Below are 23149 nucleotides of genomic sequence, written 5' to 3'. Positions count from 1 at the left end.
GTTCCAGTCGGAGTCTAAAAAATCCTGTACGCCCACCCTCTTCGGTAAAGGGAAAACATCCTTACCAACTGCCCATGATGGTCGGGGAAGCCTTAGCTCATCGAAGATACCTGGGTCGACATATTTTTGTAACAATCCAAGGTCGATTTCCGGATAATTTTCAATGACTTTAGTAAAAGCATCCTTCCGACCATACTTGAAGCCCGGGGTTGCAACTTTGGAAACAAATCCAATGCAACCCTTAGTACGTACCCACCTTTGAATCACATCCCGACGTAGTTCCTCGGAAAGATTCTCAAAAGAGGCCGGGCAAGCTCGAGCGAGTTGGTCGGTCAAATCTCTTATAAACTGATCCTTTTCCTGCTCGAGCTGCGTAAAGGCAACATCTTTGTCTTCCAAAGAAATCTTCAAACTTGCAACTTCACGCTCAAGAACGGAAATGCGCTCTTCGGCAGACAAAGCACGAGCATCAGTGATCGCCTTCTCATCCTTCAAAGCAGCATTTTCACTAATTACATTCTCTAACCGACCACTTAAATCCTTGACTTTATCGTCCAGTTGATAAATAGTGGATTGATCCTTCCGAGCAGCTTCCAAGTTGCCTCCCCAAGCCTGGGTTAAAGCACAAACCAACCTACCAAGAAAAAAGCAAAAATAATAAAAAAGGAGGACTGTACGAGAAAAGCAATCTCGTGCAGAAACCACATACCTTGTCATTATATCTTCAGTACGGGTGGGTCCAATTTTCCGAAGAAACTGCTGACGGTGGGGAGCAAAGCTCCCAGCAACCATGCCTTGGCAACTTCAGTACCATCAGTAGTGTTGTTTAAAACGTAAGATCCAGCTTTAAGTGATCCAATGGATGGAGCATCTACAGATTGAGTACTCGGAATATCCCGAGGAGGTACAAGAAGGGAGGCGTCCACATCTTCTCCCGAGCCTGCAATGAAGGATGAAGGAGCTTTCTTTTTGTTCGGCCTAAGAGGAATGTCTGGCACATCAGCCGATCTCTTCGGCCCTGATTGAACTTGCTTTCTTCTATCTGACCGAGTTCGCTCAGGTTTTGTAGGGATCCGAGCTTCAACTTCTTCCATATCCTCATCAGCTGCCCGGGAAACATTTGCCCGATTAAGCATCACTGAAAAAAGGATAGAAGAATTACTATCGAACACAAAAAGATAGTCGCAAAAATAAAGATACCAACAACCAAAGATACTCACCAGGAAGGAATCCCCAATAACGTAGTATATTGGGATATTCCGGACAATGGCCGTGAATGGCATACATGTTCTTATCTTCGGAAGGAAGCCGAAGAATCTTCTCCCTAGCACGTTGCTCGGCTCCAGATAAAGTAGGGATGTCATTGGAACCTGTAGTCGGTCCACGAACCTAGAAAATGGGAAATGAATGTTTGGACGGCGGCCGAACAAAGAAATATTTGGGACGCCAACCTTTGGTATTGGAGGGCAGAGTCCCCGTCCCGACAAAGTTACCCTCCCAACCACATTGGGAGAAGGTACGTTTAGAAAGGTAAAACCAACCATCCTGCTCCTGCCTCTTCGCCATAAAGAAATGGAGGAACAAAGCCAGGGATGGTCGAACTCCTACCCTTTGGCAAAAACCCCAAAAGCAAATGAAATTGCACCAACTGTTCGGCACAAACATTCCCGGACGCATTTTAAAATGTACCATTATGCCTACAAACAAGGGGTGTACAGGAAGACGAAAACCACTCTTCAGAGCATCCTCGTAAAGGGCAAATTCACCCGGGGAAGGAGAGTTGGCACGCTCATATATGGTCGGCACGCGTATTCTATGATCTGAAGGAATTTCATACTTTACTCTAAGGTACTCTAGACGTTCCTCTGTCATTTGGGAAGGTATGAAGTCGGGACCAGACGAATAGGGGTCATAGTCAATGTGATCGGGAGTCAAATCCTTGATCTGTTCGAGCTTATACTCCTCAAGGGTCAAACTATTTTCCACCGTTGTCGCTCAGCCTTGAAACGAGCTCGAGCACTTTGACCGACTATAACGGGACGGGACTCCACTGCCTCCTCACCATCCCTGTTACGATTCTCTCGACCAACAAAGGCCTCGGGTACATCTTCGGACCTACCATCATGGCTAAGGTCAGGATCTACAGGGTGTTCGGGAGTTTCAGAACAAGAGGGTCCTTCGTCTAAGTCTCTCCTATGTTTCAAAATGGCAGAATTCCTCTTCACTATTACCATAATTCTTTAAAATAAAGGGAATATGAAGAAAAAAGGAGAAAAGACATAGACAGAGAACAGAGAAAAAACACCACAAAGAAGCATATAAGACTCTGCCAAAAATGAACCATGCTTTCGAAATGCAGAGATAGAAAGAAATAAAAATAAAGCTGATGGAAGACACTTACTTGTTTAAAGCAAACGAACGAGGAGATGGAGGAAAGAAGGCTAGAAGCTTTTAACCCAACTCTCGAATCTCAAACAAAGGAAGAAACTTCAAACACAGCTCTCAAACTCCAAACAGTTGCAGAGAAAAAGAAGATGCAGACGAGTACGCAGAGAAGCAAAAAACAGAGACAAGTAATGAAATGAAGGAAAGAAGGAAGGAAGAAGAAGAAATAGTACTTATTAAAATTCGTAGATTCTAATCTAACGAATACGATAAGTCTATCAGCTATGATATGAATTTCAAAAGACTAAACATTCTTATCTGACGGCTAAGGAGAACGCTCAGATGGACGGTAGAAGATGAAGAGTCTCTTCATCATAATGACGAACATTTATTGTGAAACGACAGCTATGACACGTGTCACACACGTACAAACTTCGAAGGTCATGCGTCGATATGTGTGCGTAAAAGACGGCTATGCAGGAGTGGGACGTTACAGATTTCGAGGAAAAATGTGTTGGTCGAGCCGACCATACACCCTCTAAATGAAAAAATATTCCCTTGAGCCGAGCACATAGTTCTCGACCACAATGGACTAGGGGGCTTATGTTAATGACTAAAATGGTCATTCTATATCCCCGGTTTGGACCGTCAGTTACACGATCCGACCAGGTTCGCAACCTAACAAGGTCCGACCAGGCGGTTCATGGTAGGACCGACCACACTAATAAGTCCATCCGAATAGCAGTATGAGATGGCCTCATGAAGGTAGACTCCTACCACCCAATAACTGGAGAAGAGAGTTAGTTAGGTAAAAGGACTCTTCTAAAGAGTTACTCTCCTATAACAATTCATATCAGGGTTAATCCGAATATAACTCTATCACCTTACACTATATAAAGACCTCTGGTAAACACTAAGAGGTAGGTATTCATATTTCGTGTGATCAATTACTTGAATTCTCTATTGAGTAATTGAGATCATATTATTGGTACTGACTTGTTCGTCGGAGACGTACCTCGACCCCCCAAGGTCGAGCTCGTATATTGCAGGTTCGTGACAGGGAAGGACGAGCGAGATTCTGTATCAACAAGGGGAGTCTATCTTGTTAATATTCAAAGGTGACCCTCGCTCCTGAATGAGTGATGGAGGTGACATTTGGATAGAATTATCACCATCCTGTTATACATCCAGACAATACTTTTCCTTCTTTCCTTCCTCTCCTATTCTTTCACTTGAAGACTAGAGACAAATTGAAATATGCAAAATATTTGTTTCCCTAAAATTATAATAACTTATTATATGGTTTTCTTGGAAAAAAATCGTCTGCTGTGCACATCTTTCTACAATGCACAGCAGCGCGGCAGCAATGAGTGACACGTGGAAAATCCAAATTGAATGGCTAAGATTGAAATCTCTCTAAAACTAGGGTTAAATGGATCTAGTCTTCTACCCGCCATAAAAACCCGATTAAAACCTCTCTAAACCGTGTGCTCATCACTCGCTTCTCTTCTCTCTCTCGCACCGACAGGGTTTCACTAGAATCCTATTCTTCTCATTGGCTTCGAAGACCTTCAAGAGGAACTGAGAAAGAAGCAGCACCAGCTAAATACAATAATGTTGTTGAGAAAGCTTCGATCTGCAAGTTCGAAGGTGGTGTATGAAGGTAGAAACTCTTATTCCTTCAAATTCAAGGATAACAACAACGATCTCCTCAAAATTTCTCTCTCCTTGCTCATCTTCTTTCTCATTGGGTTCCTTCTTCTCTACTTCTGCTTCTTCCCTTCCAATTCCAACACTCAAAGAATCATCCCCATTGTTACTCATGGAAAAAAGCGATAGAGTCTCTTACAAACACAGTAAAATATTTCTGTATAGTCGAGACCCCCGAATTCATCCATTAAAGCAAGACAGTGTAGAGATAGAGTAAAATTATCGATCCATGGAACTCGAAGAACACTAGAACTTACACATTTCAATTGTCCAAATTCAAACCCTGAATTTATAGTATCCGTCATTCCACAATAAAAATCCACAGCGGATGAATTTCTGTAATGTACAGCACCTGAATTTTTCTGTGAAAGCAAGAGTTCAAAGGTAGAAACAGAGTAACATTGCTGGTTCGTGTAACTTCCACAACATAATCTCAGACCTGAACAGAATTATAATCACAAGGCGGTGGAGGCAGATTTAAATCAGGAATCTCACTGAGAAAAAATTCAATTCCTGTCTGCGATGGAAAGACAGGATGGAAGTGTGCGAGTGTTTGTGTACGATCTGCCGGCAAGATTTAATCTTGACCTACTCAGTGACTGCCGGTACCTGAATGTCTACACCGATATCTGCCCTCACGTCCCAATTGCAAACAGGGGACTCGTCAGCCTCTACCCGACTTGGTTCGCAAATGGTCTTCTGATGTACCCAGGTCTCAAATCACATTATCATTAGGTGATTACCTCATATCAATTATCTATTGAATCAACTGAATTAATCAACCTATAAACCCTAACCTAGTCAAGCCAACCGATCGTGATTTAACAAGAAATTGGAAGCAAGAAGAAGAAGAAGACACAGATGTTTGATGACGGAGTTCGGCTCTTGAGCCTACGTCTCCGGGACTCGAGTGTGAATCCAATCCACTATAGGTTTGGGTGATTACAAACTAAAGAAGAAGAACAGCAAGGAACATATAACCTGTAATACAATGTCTCTGGTTCTCATAAGACCATCGAACGATCGCCTTGCTCATACGATCAGAAGCCCTATCTTTCCATGATCAACAACCACCTAGAACCATAGGTACAGAAGATCGAAGACGAACGCCATGAACGAAACCCTCAAGAAGCTTCAAGAACCCGTAGCAGAGAGCAAACCAAAAACAGAAAAAATGAGTTGCATATCTCGTGCGAACCAAAACCCCAGCCTTAATATAATAAGACTTGAACCACATGAACCAAAAAAAACCGGTTCGGTTCAATCACTAATAATACAAGATTACCAGATTACCCCAACATTCTCCCCCTTAATCTGTATCCCCAAAGAACTAACTATAGTGAATTGGATGCGACCGTCATCGTCCACGTATACCTGCACACACAAGACAAAAGAAAAACATAGTACAAAACAAATAAAGAATATGCAAAATGCCTAGACACACTAACCATGCAACACTAATGACTCCATGCAGATATACCATGCAACAGACTGCACCATGTAGAGAAAACCCTAAACATAACTCATAACTCATAACTCACTCATACAACAATGAAGAGCAAACATGCACACACCAGGCATATATCCCAAAACTGAGATAAACAGAATAAGAGTTATAAAAAATTTGGGCAGCATCTCCCCTAAAACTGCAACATATGCAAACCTAATAAACAAACACAAACATACCTGGACATCACCACACCATAGATAAATGGAAAAACAAGTATACAATCTCCACAAAAGATAATAACCCACCACATAGACTTACTCATGCCAACACAAGCATAATAAATATATGAATTAAAACAAGTAAGACTTTAAACAAGAGACTTGTATAAATTTCAAGAAATCCATGGTAATATCCAAAACCAACCTAGATTAACAGAACCTCACAACATCAACAGATGAACAACATGGATCCTGACATAATTGTCAATGCCAATACAGCCCATAAATCTACAAATGCTTACAATATAAGCCAAGTCAAGTCTAAAACATATCATATGATACATAAGAGAACTTAACCAACTAGAGAAAAGATTTAAACAATTCAAATATATAAAACATAACAAGTAAGCATAAATCTCTCCCCCTCAATTAGTAGATTCCAAAACTTAGGAAATTCCTAACAAATCCATGTATTTTCATTTCAAATTCTGATTTTTTAAAACCTTCCCCAAGGAATACAATCATGCAATCAATATGTAAATCACATAGATGCAGATATAAGACATAGAAAATGAAATGAGAAACTAGAGGCAACTGTCAACCTAAAATGCAAATACAATGCAAAAACTCAACCATCAAATCTTATATATCAATGCCAAGGGTATTCAAATGAAATCACAACAGAATTCATTAACAAGTCATATTTCCAAACTTAGTTGTTAAAATGCCTAAAGAAGTTGCAAATCTTTCTTTCTTCCACACTAAAGTAAAGAAAGACAACAAGTATCCAATTACCCATTAAAATAATGAAGAGAGTAACTCAGGATAGCAAACATTCTAATAGCCTTACATTTAACCAACAAGATGAAAATATTCTAAACAAACCCAAATAGGCAATAACACTCCTCAATCCATCACTGGCTTACTACCACAAAAAAACTACTCAGACCAAGACCTCTTCACCCACTCACTACATATGACGGGTACAAGTCACAACTAGACACATCTAGGTCACCTAGAGTAGAAACCAAACCAGAGATAAAAGAAGTAAACTCAATAAGACTTGACAACTCTGACCAACAAGACCAGACTCAATGACCACATAAAAAATATAACTGCAAACAAGACATAACCTAATCAATAAAACTGGTGCAAGTCATCTTACCAGACAACTCAATAAATCTGACAATAACTACTCCCAAATCAAAAATCATACAAGCTGACAAACCATATCCCCTGAATCTCATGTGAACCCCAACCTGTGAGGACACACCCTCTTGACAACACCTATGTCAAGACCAGCACCAATGCTGAACTGGAGAACAAACATCTCCCCCTGGAGACCAACCTCTCCAAACACTTGACAACACTGTGTCAAAACTAGCACTCATGCTACACATGGAGACTATACCTCTCCAAAAAACCAGGGATATATCTAATGCTATACCAAGTGAAATAGGAATCCTCATGTGTAACCAACTGTAATAAACAGTCTCAACACCACCTATTACCACTCTAACATTACAAAAACAGTCAGACAAGTATACCAATGCCAATAAAAGCATCCATGAGAGTACAAAACAACAACAAATACATAACATGCCATCACTATCATAATTGGTCAAGAATTCTCACACAACAAGGTATATCTTAACCAATAGAAAAACAGGCATAAAACATGTTGTCTCAGATTTATGAAAAAATAAACAACTTCCTTACACAAGCATATCACCTTAAAAATAAATAGACCACCTCCTTTTAACAAAGGAACAAAATAGGATAAACCAAAGTGTGCACCCAATGGAAAACCAAACAACCAGGTCTTAAAACAAGGTTTATGCTAACACAGAAAGCACCTAGGTCATCAAAGGACCTCAAACATGTTTATTTCACCAGAATTAGGCACATTATTATTAGTTGTCTCATTTTCTTGCAGTTTTCTCTTATATGCAAAACAATCTTTCTTAAAGTGTCCTACTCTCTTACAAAAGAAGCATCTCTTGAGGTTTGCATCAGACTTGTTGTTCCCATTATTATTCTTATTGTTATTCTCATGACTTTCAAATACTTTTCCCTTCCCTTTGGGTCTCCTTTGTTTGTAAGAGCCTTTACCCTTAACAAACAGATTCTCCCCACTGCCCTTAGTCATTCCAGAAGCCAATAGTTCAGACTCCCTATTCTTTAAGGCATCAATCAGTTGTTCTAGGGAAATGTTTTGACAAGCATATTTGATTGAGTTCTTAACAACAAGATAATCATTATGAAGTGAATTCAATAGGATAATAGACAAGTCCTGATTTTCCAATTTAGTCTTTTCACCTGTATTGGCTAAGTCTTGAATAAGCTTCTTAAATATATCTAGGTTCTTGTCAAGGGTAGTTGTAGGGTCCATCTTAAACCCATACAACCTCTCCTTCAAATAAATTTTGTTACCTAGATTCTTCTTCTGGTATATCTGCTCAAGCTTGTTCCAGACTTTTATAGGGGTGTTGTCTTCATCATCAAGACACCTGATGACCCCATCTGTGATGTTCCGGAGCATGCATCCAATTGCATTCTCCATCACTTTAGTCCTCAAGACTGGATCAATACTTTCAAAGAAAGCATCTGGGTCATCAATTGATCTTAGGAGCTTCTGTTGAGCCATTAAGGCTCGAACCTTCCTCTTCCAAATCCCAAAGTCCCCTGTGCCATCGAACTTCTCAATGTCTACCCTGGAACTCCCCATAGGAGTATCCAAACTTAGGTAACTAGGGTCCCTCCCTAGTCCTACAGCTCTACTAGAGCCTGTGGTTACTACACTAACCACACTGGGAGGAGTGCCCTCCCCTGGTAGACCAAATCCCTTACTTAACTCCACTTTGTAGCAGATAAATCACATACAATCAGTATATATTGGAATTAAATCACAATACTGACATAAACAATTCTGAAAAATATAATAAACACAATTAATCAATCACAATTTTATTATCTACTCATATACATGTGTCAGCAGTATTTAATCAAACATTTATTAACTCAATAGGCCAATATAAACCAAATAAAGTGCCTAAGTTATCAATTGAGATCACTACTGCAGTCTTGTATAAAATTCTAGCAGAAATTATATAACCAGTGATCAATTAACAGTTAATAAAAACAGAATAAATCTCATACATAGATTATCACAATTACAAAGTCAAAACAGATCATAAAAATTAGAACCGAATACCTACTGGTAACATACAGGAGCAGCAGTAGTATATATGACCAACATATGACAGTAATCAACCTATATTCATATGAGATTAATTCAGCAAATTAATCTAATCAGAATCACCAATCCTCATATAGATTAACATTGGAAATGAACCAAAAAATTATCAGCAGACCAGAATGGTAAGCAGCAGAAGCAATAAATCAATCTATATTTTTTTAAAATTAGGTTATCAATCTAACAAGTTATCACTTGCTGAAATTATATAAAAACCAGATTATATAACCAGCAGTAGAATCATCCGAATTATAATCAGCAGGAGCAGAAGCATATACTGATTATATAATCAGGGAAAAATGATTCAATAATTTAACCTATTGCAATATGAGATCATAGAATCGAATTAGATATAGGAACTAAACAAAAGCCCTAATCCATCTAATTATCAATCACACAAAAAATGAACCGAAACACCTAGTTGTCTCGGGCTACAGGGGGTAACCTCAGCTCTGATGCCAATCTGATGTACCCAGGTCTCAAATCACATTATCATTAGGTGATTACCTCATATCAATTATCTATTGAATCAACTGAATTAATCAACCTATAAACCCTAACCTAGTCAAGCCAACCGATCGTGATTTAACAAGAAATTGGAAGCAAGAAGAAGAAGAAGACACAGATGTTTGATGACGGAGTTCGGCTCTTGAGCCTACGTCTCCGGGACTCGAGTGTGAATCCAATCCACTATAGGTTTGGGTGATTACAAACTAAAGAAGAAGAACAGCAAGGAACATATAACCTGTAATACAATGTCTCTGGTTCTCATAAGACCATCGAACGATCGCCTTGCTCATACGATCAGAAGCCCTATCTTTCCATGATCAACAACCACCTAGAACCATAGGTACAGAAGATCGAAGACGAACGCCATGAACGAAACCCTCAAGAAGCTTCAAGAACCCGTAGCAGAGAGCAAACCAAAAACAGAAAAATGAGTTGCATATCTCGTGCGAACCAAAACCCCAGCCTTAATATAATAAGACTTGAACCACATGAACCAAAAAAAACCGGTTCGGTTCAATCACTAATAATACAAGATTACCAGATTACCCCAACATCTTCCATTGCTTCGGCTTCATCTTCCTCAAAATCAAAGAGTCATCATCGCCCACACCACAAGGGAATGTGAGAGCAAACCTCCCCACCGGAGATATCCTTGATCGCATGCCATGGGAATTTACCGAAGAGTTCTTCCCAACATTCATGAAAAGACTCGGGTTTCTTTCTTAGGTAAAAAGTCCCGGTTGAATTTTTATAAAATGGGTTTAGATCCAATAATTTAGGGGTTTTTAATCTCAACCACATGTTTCGCATTTTCCACGTGTCACTCATTGCTGCCGCACTGCTGTGCACTACAGAGAGATTACTTTTCGGCAGTGGTCAATGATGAAAAACTAGGTGCATTCAAGTAGAATTCTTCAGTGCTGCCGCAACACCATACAAACTATGGTTTAGATCAAAATTTGTGGTCGAGAAAAAATATCGAACACTTGTTTCACTTCGTTTCGGATAAATGAGTTTCTTTTTGGTAAAATTTAACTGCGAAACGAGTTTTGATCTTGACTATAGGCTGCAATGCGCAACACCCAAGCAAAATCCGCAATTGGTTTTCATTGATGTATGAAATCAGCCTGGCACATTAACCTCCACTTTAGGAACCACGAAGCCTAGGCCTTTGCCTAATCCACATTGCTCAACTTCCAACTTGGATAGGAAAAACCAAATTTGGCACCTCCTAATCCAACCCAACAAGAGTTGAACCAACATTCAATCAGCTTGATGCCCTGCTTGGTTACAAACTCATGCTATAAGGAGGCAACCATTTTGAAAGTTTTTCGATGTGGGACTCAAGAGCCAAACAAAATGGTAGGGCCTTTGTTGCCAGATTCCTCATAGTATTTGCTTGCCTTAAGATAAACATGAACTAAATTATTTGAAAATCATCACGCAGATTGCAAGGAAGCAATGTGTGCACTTAATAGAAGCCAAATAACCTGGAATGCTTAAGCATTGGGTTGGTTGATGGGGTTTTTAAACTTTCTTCATGTTTTCAGTCTTTGTATTGTTGTTATATTAATAGGAGCGATAACCATGCATCAGATTGCTTAGCTAAAAGGTCTACTGTTTGAAATTTCTAAAGTTTGGTGGTTGTCCCCACCACCTTTCCTCGTAGATCCAACTTTTTCAGCTTTTAGCCATCTCACCTTAGAAAGATTAATATAAATGTTTATTAAAAATTACAGGTTGCATGTTTTAGTGGGACTTAAATTCTGGATTGCACACTTTAGTATCTTAAATTACAGATTGCATGTTTTAATAATCATAAGTTGCCTAACATTCCATCTATGATTTCGTTAAGTCATGAGAAAAATAACCATATTACCCTCATAAAGTCAAATAACATGGATACCATTTTAAAACCCTCTCATACCCAACCTTTTTGGTAGGTGACAGGAATACTCTCTTCACTCATATTCTACCTATACCTCTCATATTTGGAATTTCTTAAGTTTGGTGGTTGTTCCCACCATCTTTCCTTGTAGATCCAACTTTTTCGGCCTTTAGGCATCTTACATTAGAGAGCTTAATATAAATGATTATTTGACCAAAAAGAAATTATCACTCATCTCCTCTATATCCTAAGAATGAATAGAAGCTCGGATGGGGGAGGTGGGAGTCCAGAGAGCTGCTTCATCGTATCAATGACCTCTTTGTTGTCTGACGCGATTCACAATTCTCTATAACCATTGCGATTTGCATACACCATCATTGCATGACAAATAACAAGGGTGTCACCTTGAATTGTACTTGCAAATGAACAAAGAATTGTGTTTGTTTATTTCTTATATTAAGACTTGTGTTTGTTTATTTCTTATATTGATCATGCAAATACAATATGGGTTATACCATTTCTTGCATTTATATGGTGGTGTGAGGTGGGAATTCAAACTATAGAAATACTCCTTTATCAAATAAAATAGACTTTACATAAGTTGATCCCTTCTGGAAATTAAATACCACGCTTATTTTTGAACACGAGTAAATATTAATTATTATTGCTATTTTTTCTTTTGTTAGAATAGGTAAGCATTTATTTCATTCCATTGATAATAATGGAACATGTAAGAACAAAGAGAAGTAGACCTATTCCATGCCCAATAATTATCGGTATGCAATGGGTTGGCCCCTTTTTTATGAGTATAATAAGTATTTTGTTCTTGGAAGTAATGTATTTTGATTAAGTTATTAATATGGGTAAATATCACTTACCTCCCCTCTTAGCTGGACAAATAGCACTTACACCCCCTCTTAGTTGGATAATATAGAGATAGAGACAAGTGTACGGTTATGATGATAGGTTTGATATGGGTTGTGATCTATAAATATACCTATATGTAAATCTCACTTAAGGAATTGAAATATTCTGTTTTACCTTTTCTAATATGGTATCATCCGTTGAGTGTTGACTTCTCTCTCTTCAAGATCTTTCCGTTCGAGATCTTTCTGTTCAAGATCTTTCTTTCTTCTCGCTGGAAGCGTTTTCTCATGGCTTCTTCTTCTTCCTTTGATTCTCTATTTCCATATCCCGGTGGATTAAATGTTACAAACTTTGTGACTATGCGATTAACTTCGAAAATTATCTCTTATGGGATACTCGGATTCGATCTCTTATTGAAAGCCAAGATCTATGGGGTTTCGTCGACGGAGAAATTCCAGCACTCGATCGTCTTCTCGAGCCGGCTGTTGGTGATGACTATATCAATCCGTCGTATAAAGCTTGGCCCGGAAACTGATCGGCTTGTGAAAGCGTGGATTACGGGAACCCTAAGTGAGGGTGTTCTTGGTTTGGCTGTTGGTTCATCGTCTTCTTTCAATCTGTGGAAGATTCTTTCGATGCTTTTTCTCAAGTCTCCGAAGCACGCGAATTTGAGCTTCTCTCGCGACTCCATTTCTTGCGCAAGCAAGATTCCATGCTTCTTGCTGATTTCTTGATTCGGTCGACCGGTAAAGTGTTTCTATTGCTTACAAATCCGGGATCGTCTTATGATTCCTTTGCTACAACCATGCTAAAACCCCCTGTTCCTTCATACGCTGAGGTCATTCCTTTGCTTCAAAGCCATGACTTGCGAAATAGAGGAATTCTTGGGGATTCTCCAAATTCCAATATGGCTTTTTCGGTTAGGGGAAAGGAAAACTCCCGATGGTCGCTATCTTGCTGGAAATCGGTTCGAGAGGAGGGAGTAGATTTGGTCGTGGAGGTCGGTTCTCTGGTTCCTTCTCTTCTCAAAATAGGGGTTTCCCTCCACGGCTCTACTCGATCCGATGTTTCCGTTCAAGAAAATCAAGACTCTACTCATCGCTCTACCATTCGTTGTCAAGTGTGCAAGAAGTTGGGACATGATGCTTTTCGATGTTGGAATCGTTTTGATCACACATATCAAGATGGGTCCGGGGCTGAAAGCTTTGGCAGCTATTCAATTGAATGATTCTCAAGATAATCGCTGGTTTCCAGTCTCAGCAGCTACAGATCATGTCACTTCTGATCCAGGTATTCTTTCTTCAATTGTTCCTCTTACTCATTCTTCATTTCTTATGGTTTGCAACGGTGCTCGTCGCCTATTACTCACAGAGGTCTGCACTTTTAGTACTTACCACGGTGATGATCCCTTTGCATGGATGTAGTAGTGCGATATTAAGAAAAATTTGATTTGTTTCAAAGTTAACAAATGATCTTGGGTGCTTGATTGAGTTTACTGATTCTGGGTTCTTTATTAAGGATCATCACAGTCGAGTAATATTGGCATTGGGGAGTAAGCGAGATGGGTTGTATGTTTTTGACAATAATGGTGCTGTTATAGGACATCAAGCTTTCTTTTCCTCTCGTTTCTGTGTTGCTTCAGAGGATACTTGGCATCAGCGATTAGGCCATCCTTAATAGAATATGTTATTTTTTTTTTTTTTTGGTTGAAAAATAAGTTGGTGTTTGATAAACTTGTTCTAAGGCTTCAATTTGAACCAATTTTATCACTTCTGTTTCTGTTCTTTGGTAAAAACATCTTTTTTATGTTCTGCAAAAAGCGTTTTTTAGAACACTTTTCTGACTGGTCCGTTCTTAAAGAAAAGAAGAATGAACCGTTTTATCAAACGCCACTAACCTGTTCTTCCGTTCCCAAAGAACAAAAGAAAGCAAGAAAGCTTTTTTAAGAACGTTATCAAACACGCCCTTAGTCAATAGAGTTGAAGTAGAGAGGAATGGCATAAATTTGCTCTAAATTTTAAAATCCTTCTTCTCTCTTCTTCTTCTTCTTCTTCTTCTTCTTCTTTCTTTTCTTTTCTTTTCTCTTTTCTTTTTTTTTTTTTTTTTTTTTTCTTTTTTTTGTGGAAATTGTTAGTTCTATATTAAGGGGTGCGGACTGTTACATATACTACTAGGAGCATCAAACCTGTGACTTCAACCCCTTCATTAAGAGGTGCTGGTCATTATCGACCTAGCAATCCTTTGAATAAAATCCTTCTTTTTCTTATGACTATGCCAAGTCAAAAACACATCAACTCTCAATTAAAAATAGATGGTTGTGGCATTAAAAATTGGTACATGGAGCCAACATCCAATGGATGGTTAGGATCCGTGCCACATGTCCAAATTCCTCATACACGCCCTCCTAGAATTTCACATGATTCATTCTCCTCTCTAACATGGGCCCAATGATGAGTATAAAAAGGTGATCGTTTATTTGGGATCATCTCTTGGGTACTATGGGTTGAAGATACAGTGGTTTGTTATCCTTCCACCGTCAAGAGCGGGAGGTTCTCACTGCTCTATGAAACCAGCCTAAAGCATTACCCTCCATCCCACATGTCCAAACTCCTCATACAAGTATCTAGGGAAACCTTTCTGGAATTTCACATGATTCATCCTCTTCTATAACATGGGCCCATTGATGAGTTTAAAAAGGTGATCGTTCAATTGGGATCATCTTTTGGGGTACTACAGATTGAAGGTGCATTAGCTTGTTATCGTTCCCACCTCGTCAAGAGCAGGAGGTTCTCACTACTCTGTGAAACCAGCCTGACCCATTACCCTCCATCCTACATGTCCAAACTCCTCATACACGTATCTAGGGAAACCCTTTTGGAATTTCACATGATTCATCCTCTTCTATAACATGGGCCCATTGATGAGTTTAAAAAGGTGATCGTTCAATTGAGATCATCTCTTGGGGTACTACGGATTGAAGGTGCATTGGCTTGTTATCCTTCCTCCATCAAGAGTGGGAGGTTCTCGCTGCTCTGTGACACCAGCCTGATGCATTGCCCTCCATCCCACATGTCCAAACTCCTAATACACGTATCTGGCAAAACCTTCCTTGGATTTCACATGATTCATCCTCTTCTATAACATGGGTTCATTGATGAGTATAAAAAGGTGATCATTTAGTTGGGATCATCTCTTGGGGTACTGCGAGTTGAAGGTACATTATCTTGTTAGCCTTTCACCGTCAAGAGCGGGAGGTTCTCGCTGCTTTATGAAACCAACCTAACGCCTTACCCTCCACTTTAGGAACCACGAAATTTATGCTTTCGCTCAACCCACATAAGTCAACTCCTGATTTGGACCAAACAAACCAATTTTAGCACCTTCAAACTCGACTTAACAAGGGTTGAGCCAACGTTCAATCACTTTGAAGCCCCGCTTGGTTACAAGCTCATGTTACAAAGCTCCGCAATTGATGGTTGTAAAGCTTAGATCTATGAAGAGGCAAACATTTTGAAAGTTTTTCGATGTAGGACTAAAGATAAAGGCATAGGAATTAGAAATTACTTTTTAAACGTTGATTGAAGAGTAAGCATGGAAGATGACTATTTTATCTTTAAAATTACCTTCTAAATCATGACTCTCAGACATAAATATTTTATTCTCTCTTGATGAATAAATGAATTCATTGACCAAAAAGGGGAAAAAGAGGGGGGGGGGGGGGGGAGAGAAGGGAAGCCCACTAAAACAAAGAAAATACATGCTCAACTATAGGCAATAAGTTTCTCTTGCAACCATCATAGAGAGTGTATACTTTGAACTAAAGGAAAATTGTAAAACTGGGTAAAATAATCTTAGTTTTCCTCTCCCTTCTTTTTCTCTTCTTTGTTAGAGATTTGAAATCATCAAGAAAATCTCCATAGCTTAAAAATGCCACTTGGTAATACAATTCATTCTCCTGTAACCATCGTGGTCCAAGACATACAAAAGGTAGGGGTTTCAATCACAGATGTAACAATCCCCTTAATTCTAACCCGGGATCCGTATTGCAGGTTCGATAACCCGAAAGTCCAGCCAGAATAACTTGTGGAGTATCCAGATTGAAGTCCATTATCCATACCCTGAGTCCATGGATATGGATTCTGCTGATGAAGAACTTGCCTTACTGAGAAAGTGGATTACCAGTCAGATTTAGGGTGTGTTTGAAGATGTCCGGAACCAAAGTAAAAACTCCCCACATGTTGTATAGGGTTAGGTTTGAGTTGGGGATCAACCCCTTGAGCAAAGCACCCAAGTCCTGAAAGTACTAGGGGGTGGTTGCTTAAGGCGGTTGATTGACCAAGCAACCGCCATGTCTACTTGCGGGATTTTTACCCTAATTTGCCCCCAGTCCCATATATATAGGTAACCCCGACATTTTTACGCATTATTCTATTCAGGATTTCTGCTGCGGACAGTTAGGAGGCAGAGAACACGTGTTGGAAGGTGAGAGAAGCGTAGTTTGTGAAGAAGATCCAATCCTTTGTGAGATTTGCAAGTCAAGTGAAGGTAAGTGATCCCACACTCTCTGTTTTCTTTCCTCATCCCTTTGAATGGTGTGGATCTACTTCCCCTTGGCTTGGTGGTTATTTAATTGTGTTGATTCTATTCCCCATCAGTGATTTTGATTAGATCCTATTCGAAAATGGATCCTTGCATTCGAATTAAAGATAGATTTAATTGAAGGAGATGATTTGAATATTGAATCATTAGAATTTTAGGGTCTTTTTTCGTGCTTGTGTTGTAGGCTCCTTAAGGACGAAATTAAGATTTAAATCTTCTCGAAATCGGATTAAAATTAGGATATCAAAAGTCGAAATTTCGGACTTAGAAGTAGTCTAGAACAGGGGCGGTCGCTTGACCCAACCAACCGCCCAAGCGACACTGTTGGGTCACGGACTCACAATAGCTCTAGAAGTTTGTCATTGCTCCGATTTGACTCATGTCTTCTATATATTTTTGCAACTCTATAATTAGGTGATCTCGAGGTTCTCTGGAATTGTTCTGGGTGAGGTCTACTTGCATTTTAGTAAGCTTTTACATATTCAGAAGTAAGGACACATTCTTATATATACGACGATATGTTTTATGATGAACTGTATAATTCTTACATGCATCATTGCTCTTATAACTTGTTGTAGTTGTATATTTCATTACTTAGTAGTTGAATGTATGCTACAGATGATGTTTATGTGTAGTTTATTACTTTGTGATATAGAATGAATGGTTATGCTATACTGGTTGATGAAATGATGTAATTATGATGGAAGGGTATCCATTGCTTGGGATATCAAAGGGTTGTGGTATGGGACACAGGGGCGGAGCCAGGATTGAACATTGGGGGGGGGGCGAATGTATGTGGGCCAATGTGGGACCCACTGTAGGTCCCATCTCAGAATATATTATTATATTTTAATGTGAAGTGTACATTAAAAATTAGGTAAATTAATAAAAAATTCGTGAGTGTGAGAGAGAGAGAAAGGAATAATTTGAGAAAGAGAGTGAATATCTGATGTGGAGAAGATTTAGGAAAATTCCAAAGTTTGCTAACTACTTCAATATTTTGTGAGACGTGTGAGAGAAAAAAAAGAGAAAAATAGGAATAAAAGAGGAGATTCATGAGAGAATAAATTGAAATGAAAATAGTAGAGAATATATAAAGAGAAATTTATGGATCGTGAGTTAGTTTTTTATTAGAATTTAACATTTTATTCCTTAAAACTAGGGATTTAATGATAACCATTAGATAAAGATTATGAATGACATTTATACCCATCATCTTTAACTTAAATTTTTATTTTTAATTTTTGGAGGGGGGGCCAAATAATGGTATTTCACATTTAAAGATAGAGAAATAAAGAAAAAAACAAGGATATTTACAATTTCCAAAAATCCTGGGGGGGGGGGGCATGGCCCCCTCCTGTCCCAACGTGGCTCCGCCACTGATGGGACACATGCTAACTGATGCCCAGCACTACTATGATTGTTGGTTGATATATCTAGGGAGTCTAGATTGCATGGCTAGGTACCCATACATGCTACTACTATTTCGGTAGGGGAATTGAAGCCGAATGACCTGTGATAATAATAACGTGACTCTGTTTCATCCTACAATGGTAACCAGTCGATGCGGAGATTCAGTAGTCCATTGTTGATCATGCATTGGTAGGGTTGCATATGTTAGGGTTTGGGCTTATGGATATCCAAGGAGTGGCCGGGAGTCGTGAGGGGTGCTGAGAGCATCCGCCCCAACAATATGTGGATGACCATAGGGTTAGGGAATGGAGTCCAACAATAGTAGCCAGTCTGTGAGGGTTCTCATTCCTAAGTAGGGAAAAAAACTAAACAGAGTTGGTTGGTGCCATAGGGGAAGTATCTGGACTACATGTAGTATGTTACCGTATGACTTTGCATTGGATTAGAAACCCCGACATGCACTAGTACTTATGCCAATGGTCATGGAAAGAGAGTGTTGACCTAAACCCCAGCCATGGTTGATTGTTGAGGACTGAACCCTTTTTCTCAGGATCCTAAAAGAGGTAACCAGTCTGTAAAGGATTATAATGACTAAACCTACCCAGAGGAGGGCTAGTGTTATATCTTAAAGCATATCAATCATGTAGAGACTTACATAGTTAGATTCTAAATGCATTCATATATTTGCATAACATTCATTACATATATGCTTACTTTGATCTCGTTGTCGATATGTATGTGAGAAGTGTTTTCCTTATCGAGTTCATCAGAACTCATTCCTTTTTTTTGTATGTTACATTATATTATATTATACAATTGGGTTTACCGAATCAAGAGAGGTTTCTTATGACTAGAGCAACTCCTGTGAAGAGAATGTGGTACCGTCAGTGGGAGACGGAGATGTATGTCATGAAACTTCCTACGGATGGATGGAGTGCGCTTATAGTACCCATTGATGACAGAAGGAGACAGATTGCTCAGCATTTTGAGAAGTCTTTGGAGCGAAGCTAGAGAACTCCCTATATTGTTAAAACTGAAGCAAAGGATATAGCCCATGAGCGAGTTACTGGAATAAAACTACTTTAGTTTATTTATTGCTTCTGCTGAACTCGATAAATTTTGGAACTTAATTTCTTTCATTCTTCTTTTTGATTCATTCCTTTGGAGTATTTGGACTCCTATAATCCTTTTTAATTAATTATTCGAACTTGTTCTTGCTTATGATTATTATCACTTGCATTTATTATTGATGATAAAACCGTGGATCCTGTGACGGATCGCACCCACGGGTTGTCGGGTGGAACCGATACCAGTAGGTGGGGTGTGACAACAAAAGCCTCCAAGGATGTCCTTTTGCACAATGGCGAGAGGTCCATATTACTTAAAGATAGGTTTCCCACAATCAGAGGAGACAGGTGGATGAGACATGATGGGGTTATCTAGGCTCTTAAGAAAAATTGGTGATCCCTAGTTTGAAGGGTCAAAAACAATAGATGAATGGGAAGAAGAGAATGACTGAGGGAGGGGGAAGGTAGGAACGAGTAGGGTGGGCTAGATGTTTGTGGAGAAATATGGGCTTGGGTTGGAGGGATTAGAAAGGGCTTAGGTGAGGTGGGAAAAGGGAGTGAGGATTTAGGCCCACTTAAGAGGGAATCATACCTATGATAGTCGGGGTTTGGTTTAGGTTGAGACAAAGTTTGGCATTGGGTTAGAGGCTGGGAGTGGGCTAAGGTGATAGGGAATGAGGGGGATTAAGAGAGGGTGGGTAGTTTGTGATAAGGCCTAAGAAAGTGGTTGTGAGGTTTAAGGGATGGGCTCAAACGGGGTGAAGGTGGGGGCCCCATTAGGGTGAGAAGGTTGGATGATTCTTGAGTTAAAGGGGGGGGGGTGTTGGTGGCAGGGACCAATTGAGAAGATTGAGTGCTGAAGTAAGTGGTTTGGAGGGATAGAGATACGATCTGGATGAAGCAAGGAGGTAGGGGGTAGAGGAAGTTAGTGAATTGTTTATCGCAAAAGAGGTACGCAAGCTAGGGAGGGTTGAGCATATAGGACTGGGACCTAGGACGGAAGGCAGGGAAGGATTACAAGAGCTAGTCGTATGTGTTAACTTAGGCAAGAGGGTTTCCATATTAGGCATGAAGGAGGAACAAGGGATAGCTTTAATGAAAGAGGGGTTTTCTCCACTTAGTAAGGCTAGAGCACAACAATAGCATTGGCGACGACAACACTATTGATTCAGCAGGAGGGGTTGGAAATTCCAGGGAGGCATCGAGACAATGATTGGCGTTGATACAGTGGCAACAACATTATCGAAGAAAAACATGACAACAAAGAGCCTTCAAGCCTAATATTGGGAATAACAGTTGCCAAAAAGGGGTTTGGTATCTTACCAATGACAATTGTGATGTTTCATGGTGCAAGCGTCGATTTGAAGCTTTTCGAAGATGTATGGAATTAACCATGGTTATAGGACTAGTAAGGGTGTGGAATTAATCATTGCAACATTTGTAGCTAAAAAGCAGGTATCAGGTCAAATGGAGGGGCGGCCTTTTTCTACATGTCATGAATTAAGAAGAGATGCAAAAAAGGTGATTGTTTGATTGGGACCATCTCTTGGGGCACCTGGGCTGATGGTACGTCGATTTGTTATCCTTCCACCATCAAGAGCGGGAGGTTCTCGCTGCTCTGTGAAGCCAGCCTGGCGCATTACCCTCCACTTTAGGAACCATGAAGCCTAGGCCTTCGCCCAAGCTACAAAGTTCAACTCCTAACTTGGAGCGGGCAAACCGGTTGTTGCACCTACCAACCCAACCCAACAAGAGTTGAACCAACATTCAATCACCTTAATGCCCCACTTGGTTACAAGCTCACGCTACTGAGCTCGGCTATTGATGATTGTAGAGCTTAGATTTGTAAAGAGGCAAACATTTTGTGAGTTTTTCGATGTGGGACTAAAAAGCAAAGCATGTGAATTAGAAATTACCTTGTAAATGATGAATTTGGAAATTTGAACAAGAATATTTTACATGAATATTTTACTTTTTTTTTTATGACTCACTCGGGACAAGAATATTTTATCGTTTACTCGATTGGACTTGAAAGTTATTTCTAAACAATAGCCATTTTTTCTGTTCACGATTCTCTAGATTTTTTTTTATGCTTTTACTTTAGACTTCACCATGAACTTATCAAAAAGGTTTCTGATTTTTTTTTTCTTATCTAGTTTTATTTTCTTCCCTGTCTTTTGAGTATTTTATTCTTTTCTCAATTGGATTTTTTTTTTGGTAGATTCTCAATTGGATTTAGTCGTTACTATTTTTCCAATTCATGATTGTTAAAATTCTTTTTTCCTTTTTGACTTTGCCATGAACGCTGGGGAAGGTTTTTTTTTTTTTTTTTTTAATAAAAATCTTCTTTGTGTTTTAGATGTAATATGGCTTATAATTTTTTTCTCCCATACCTCTTCACCTCACATTTAAGAGGAATTCACCTATGAGTTTTTTAGTTCACTTTATCAATGCTCAGACCGGAGGGGAGCTATCCTAGGCCAAGGTGGCCATGGCCCACCTCTCCCCTAATTTTTGAAATTTGCCAATAGATAGACCCTTTTGTTCCCCTTACTATATGTGAAATACCAATATTTTGTTCTTGGAAGTAATTACATTTTGATTAAGTTATTAATATTAGATTAGGAAAAAATGTGAAATGAAGATAAATTTTACAGCAAGTTTTTATTTCTCCCTTATACTTAGTCTATTTACTAAAATTTCCCTACTCTAACTTTCACATCTGATTTCCCTAGAAAACCAAACTTGCACCTCTACTTCTCCCTTGCTATTTTTAAATTCCCAACTTTCCCTATATTTTTTTAACCTAGTCAATTTTTCTCTTTCAACTTAAATTTATTACTTGAACCACTGAAGTATCCTTTTCTTTTTTGGGTAAATATCATTTACCTTCCCTCTTAGCTGGACAAATAGCACTTACACCCCCTCTTAGTTGGATAATATCACTTACCTCCCCCCTCTTACGGCAAATATATCAAACACCTCTCCTCTGTTAACTTTCTCGGTTAAATTTAACTTTTATCGTTAAATATTTATCTAAAACTCCACACTGCTGTTGGCTAAAAATATTTTTTATTTTAAACCTAAATTACCGTAATCACCCTTGCAGTTAAAATACTAAATTACCCTCAATTAAAATCATTGTTAAGAACCAAAACGCTATAGTTAAAACCCAGATTATCTTTAATTATTAAAAGCCCAACATACAAAAATTTATCAAACAATTAAAAAAAACCCAAAATAGTAGTATGTTTTAATTTTATCAACATACCCTTTTTTTAGTTTTAATTGCATTTTTTATTTAGTTGATAGTAGTACGTTTTTTTAATTGTTTGATAAAATTAAAAAAAGAAAAATGGTATGTTGGGCTTTTAATAATTAAATATAATTTAGATTTTAACTATAGTGTTTTGGTTTTTAATAATTATTTTAATTGAGGGTAATTTAGTATTTTAACTATTTGGGTGATTACGGTAATTTATGGTTTAAAATAAAAAATATTTTTAGCTAAGGGTAGTTTGGAGTTTTAGAAAAATATTTAACGGTAAAAGTTAAACTTAACCGAGAAAGTTAACAAATGGGAGGTGTTTGATATATCTGCCAGGTAAGAGGGGAGGTAAGTGATTTTCCCTTTTTTTTTTTTTTTGTATGAAACTGAAAAGCTTCATTCATGAACTGGAAAGAAAATACAGACACAATAAATAAAAGAAAGAAATACAAAAGATAAATGCATGAAAACACAAGGTTCGATCCGAAACAGGGAATGGAAAGTGACCAAATGTCATA

At 38.7% G+C, this 23149-nt stretch overlaps 2 non-coding genes across 2 annotated transcripts; both read right to left on the bottom strand.

Annotated features, from left to right (window-relative positions):
- Positions 1-15448: 15448 nt before the first annotated feature.
- On the bottom strand, positions 15449-15751 carry LOC149012292 (signal recognition particle RNA). Its single transcript, XR_016174264.1, has one exon.
- A 5129-nt stretch (positions 15752-20880) lies between these two features.
- Positions 20881-21182, bottom strand: LOC149012291 (signal recognition particle RNA). Its single transcript, XR_016174252.1, has one exon.
- Positions 21183-23149: the final 1967 nt, after the last annotated feature.

This window comes from Hakea prostrata, chromosome 6, assembly GCF_041222555.1.
Source record: "Hakea prostrata isolate BN-2017 chromosome 6, UWA_Hpros_2, whole genome shotgun sequence".
Lineage (NCBI taxonomy): Eukaryota > Viridiplantae > Streptophyta > Magnoliopsida > Proteales > Proteaceae > Hakea > Hakea prostrata.
The sequence above is the reverse complement of the archived record's forward strand: the minus strand, read 5'-3'. Positions and strand labels throughout refer to the sequence as shown.